A 5,532-nucleotide genomic window follows, 5' to 3' on the forward strand; every position below is an offset into this window, starting at 1 on the left:
TACATCTGATCTTATTATACCATAGCTGATTTGTGTTTATAGATAGACATATATAGACTTCAAAGTTCTATAAAAGTTTACACATGTTCCATCCAAGTAAACAATAAAGATCACCACAGATAATAACTGTGTGTATAGCTTGGAAATTTTGATAGTTCAGGAATCCCTCCTCTGTTGATTTCTGTAAACCAAAACTGTCAGTTTTGCTGGATAGAATGGCTTGTATGATGCCCAGCTCTTGCCTTGGCAGAACAGCTTCTAAAAACGGAAAACCAACAAATATCTTAAAATTTGATCAATAACGCAGACTTTTTATAAATGTCTTGTTTTTTGTTGATTTCGAATCTGGCAGATTTTTTACGTAAGATTGTGGTACGAAAATCCAACGGTCTCGGATTTTGTGGTTTGAGGCCTTTACTAATTATAGTGATATGAAACCTTTCGGGATATCGGTAAAGTGCGAGCAGACGAGGTGTAAATACGTTAAAAATTAAAGCTAAAAGACTAAAAAGTTAGATCGGAATATCTATAAATTTTGAAAATAAAGGTGTTTCTGGTGGATAACAACGACAACTTACCAGAATATTGCTCATGATCACACGTAAAACTTCTTTCTGAGAGCAAATGGAAAATGCGTCACAAATTCTGACAAATAAACAGTAGGGTGTCGTTATTGAAATACCGCGAGAATACTGGAAGAATAGAGATGCCAACTATACTGTTTAAAACAAATATTTTTTTAACAAGCGTTTGTGATTTGTCGGAATAATAATAATAATAAGATATCGAAAAGATCAAAGCAAATAAATTCGACAGAAATCTGAGATTCGGCAATATATTAAAGACGGGTAATGTTCACCTAAATTGTGTTTGGTAAAGACTGTCACTATATGTAGTGAACCAGTCTTCGGCTTAAACCCACTGAAGAAGAGCATTCAGGGGAGATAATTGAGTAATGACTTAATTCTGGAACGGTTGCGAATTAAAAAAAATAATGCGAGAATATTTAGTGCGATTCGCTACACAGTTATGATGTCATTGATATAACTTTTCCTGAGGTATGTATTTACATGTGATTTAGCATATGTCAAAGTGTATTTGATTTGTTCAAGGTCATAAATAGCATCGCGAAAATATATGTCGCGTGGCAATTTTTTTTAGACGTATCCATATGTGGTATTCTTATGTAATTTTATGTCTAAATTCCCATATGTATGAACGGTCAACGCCCGCTTCGCGGGCTTTTGCCCGTATTAATATATTTCTATTCTCATAATTGCTTCACCAACACATACTGAAGAAATTCACCACACCACTGTGAACGATTTAGTATCACACGTGTTCTCTTCACTGTTAAGATACATATAATAGTATTGATTCTAGTGCAAGCATGAATTATTAAAAATAAAATATATACAATTGTTTAATTTTACTTTAGGTAATAGATGTATACATATGGAAAGATGGTCGTTTTGTATATCAATATTAAACACATGTTCACTTTCAACCGTTCGTTTGTGCATTGTGAACGTTTAGGTTTTAGTGAAAAGTATTTGAAAACTATAAAAAAACTATGTGAACACATATTTTAAGTGTGATCTTGACATTTGTTAGTGTATGATACAACTATAATTGGCGTGAAATACTTTTACATAATCTCACAAGTTTGTGAGTTTGTGTCGGAAATGCTAACATCAGACCAAAACGTTTACACTTTTAACTAGAAACATATACAGCGAACCGGACAAACAAGTGCGTAAATAAGCGGACTGTGAGTTAAGGCTTCCATTACTAACCACATTCCATTCCACGAACTGTACGTGTCTATGGGATCCCGCGTCGTGAAGTCGGTAAATGTATATATATATCGACTTCTATAAATAAATTTGTAATAGTAATGACATCAAGATTTATGCGGAGTTTCTTGTAAACGATTTAAAATAGGTTTTCTTATTTAGAAGAGATCCATTATTATAGTTAATGATAGATGAAAATATGTTTTAAATTTTTCATTCAAACAACCAGTTTTATCTAAAAAATGAGTGCATGTTTACGTACATTAAGTTTCGAGATTATTTTCACGAAGACAACAAACAAACTTGGATAATAATGAATTTGACAGATTTTTGTTTAATATAAATAAGAACAATTGCGAACTGCATACATCGCATATATACTCACGTACCAGCGATGCCACCAAGTTCTTGTTTTGTACGGACGGCGTCCACACCAGCTGGAAATTTCACAAATTCCGGCACTTTTGCTGCCAAAATGTTGCTGACCTGTGCACAGACACGGCTAACCGTTGCCTGTGACAGACCAGTACTGTCGCCCACTGTTAGCTGGAGGTCGCCACTGGCCACGTACTTCAGGTAAGTAGTCACTGCCAGGGCGACCGGAACTGGCAAGGATCCGCATCGTATTCCTTCTATTAAGATGTTACTCGCAAATATTGCATATGAAAATAATACCCGGTCGGGTAAAACGTGAGCGTTTGTAGAGTTCAATGCCCCTATATATCTCTAAAGGGTTTGCTCTGTCGAGAAAAACATGTTCAATTATTACAATATTCATGAACGCAAGTGGCGTCGTGCGGCGGCCATTTTTGTAAACTCACTTAGAACATTACGTCGTGATTGTATTACGTAAGTCTCAACATTGAAGCCTTAGTCTAAGTTTGAGTCAGAAACTTAAGCTGAGTCTAAGATTTGAGACTTACGTACATTGGCGAATAAGGCTCCAGGAGTATAAACATAAGTGCATGTTAAATTTCGCACAGAACCATCCTTCACCGATGTTTCCTCCAAGAATCCGTTTGGTCTGCTGTCCAACACAGGGCAATCTTATGGTCAAATAATGACTTTATTTATGTTTGCTAAACACTCTTTACAAAACATACATGCATTGAGAAGAAACAAATGACGTTTTTCTCATGCTGAGAAGTAAAATAATTTATTTAGGCATTAAATGTCCCGCGTAGATTGCTATGTTCGATTTATACCATTCTTGCTTGGTTACAGATTGACCTCCATGCAACAATCCTATTTCAGAGAATAAATAAACATCAATGACGTCAGGTGTGTATGCATAAGATTTTATGTACAGTTATATAGTACTGACGTGTATCAAACATGCATTTTTGAGAAAAAAGGGTTTCACATAAGTCTCTGACTAATATCTGCATGTGTTAAAAAAACAACATCAAATCAAAATAAGAAAAAGTAAGCAGGTCAATTACAGTATATAGCATTACGTTAACTAGAGGACCTCCATCAAGTAATCAATAGAATGTAAAACGGATGACTCCATAAGCTTGGTCATGTATTAGAATCCCTAGCAGATTTTATTGCAAAAATATTTTTTTAATTATTTCCAAACCAGTAAAAACTAGTGATATGTAGCAAGTAAATTAATTTTATAAACTCTCTAGTATTTGTTAACTAGAGGACCTCCATCAAGTAATCAATAGAATGTAAAACGGATGACTCCATAACCTTGGTCATGTATTAGAATCCCTAGCAGATTTTATTGCAAAAATATTTTTTTTAATTATTTCCAAACCAGTAAAAACTAGTGATATGTAGCAAGTAAATTAATTTTATAAACTCTCTAGTATTTGTATAGAGGAACACAACAACCGATATAACTTGGTATCACATGATATTCGAAATTTTATTTAATTGCGATATTCATCAATGTCGTAGCTTTTGCAAATACAATTCCGTCCTTGCCATTGACCATTCATTTGAATAGATCGTGTGTAACCGTTTTACTATGTAAACTGCCATTTTTTTGCTACTTGTTTGTGGAGATCACTTTGTGTTCGAGATAAGGTGGTACGATTACATTTTTGTGTAAACGATCGAGTTGTAATATTTAAATGAAAATCTAACACAGCAAACACGCTCATTTCATGAGCAATTGTATCGACTTAAAATAACTATTACCGATATTTTTCTCTTTCACATGTTGGACAACATTTTACAGCAGCTTTTAGGAAAATTGGTCGATAAAACATGATTGTTTTAAAACTTATCTTTAATAAGTAAAAATTATGAGTACCAGTTTTTGAGCATATTTCTTTATTATAAATAGTTAGAGATCATAATTTAGTGAACGTTATAAGATATATATTCATATAAAAACCAAACGCACATACAATTTATTCGACCACCTTTATTAGTCGTCATGCCGTTTTTTAATCAAATTCAGAAAAAAGTGAAATAATAACACCTTAGAATAAAATGACAACAACTGTTTTATAAAATGATTTTACGTCATGCTATGTTGACCATTTCTTTACGTCAAACTTATATAGACGAATAAAGTGACGTCATATATGTTATGTATTATATCCTGAAGAAAACTTAAGTCGATCGTGTAAATGCATCATGTCTGTGCGTGTTCAAATTTTCACGTTTAAAAGCATTTATTAGCCATGCAGTCACTCAACATGTATCATCCAGCTTGCATCAAAAGTATTCGTTTTGCCGTAAACGTTCATTGATAAAAAGTTAGTAAAAAGGTTTAGCAGAACAAACACATTTCTTTATTAGCATTAAGAAGCACCACCGTTGCAATTAAAATAAATATTTACTATTAAATCAAAATAATCGTTGTGCAATGGTATTATAATCTTTTGCGTTAAAAACGCGTAACCTCTAAGCACGCAGAGCATTATGTTGTACGCAATTAGTTACAGCAAATTCCATGAAAACTAAGTGGCACAACATTATAAACGCTTACAATTTTTAATCGATGTGCCAATTGCATGTATACGTTTAATATATATTAATTCATGAATAAGGTATTAATGCAAATGAGTAATTAAAACAGTTCCTGCTCAACTTATGTTGTGTCGTTGATGATTGAGATTTTTTATTTTGATACAATTATCATACGTCTTAATTGTAACATTACCCAATATGTTTCGGAATATTCTTATGTAGCGTGAGTAACCTGATACATTGTTTGTAACATCGGCATAAATACTAGTAATTTTATTGGTAATTAATTTTGTTCAATAAATTCAATAAGCATATTAAGGGAAGACGTATTGCATAGATTTATTAGGTGATAATACAGGCGCCGCAAAATGATTAAATGATCAAGTGAGCTTTAATAATTTTAACAACCGAATCAGCAAATATTAGCGCTTATCATGCACAAACATATATATTAAATGATTCAATGATTTAAGCATTTATTTGATTTTATGATAGTTGTATAGATAAATGATAAGTTTAAACAAAAAAGTTTAAACGAAATCTAAATGCATTCATATACTTAATGATTAAAGACGTGAGCATGGTTGAATGTATAACGATTAAACGATATAATATATGTTCATGTTCATTTTACTTTTAACACGTATACGTATCAAATCCAAGCTTCTCTGTTTACCGCTTTGCTTTAATGTTTTTTACATTAAACTGTTATTGAAGAACAAGCGTAATAAATTATGAAATCGGTTAAAGACAATTATGATTGGCGGATGATAGGCAAAATGTGCCTTAATTATTCAAAACATAA

This window comes from Dreissena polymorpha, chromosome 6 (assembly GCF_020536995.1).
Source record: "Dreissena polymorpha isolate Duluth1 chromosome 6, UMN_Dpol_1.0, whole genome shotgun sequence".
Lineage (NCBI taxonomy): Eukaryota > Metazoa > Mollusca > Bivalvia > Myida > Dreissenidae > Dreissena > Dreissena polymorpha.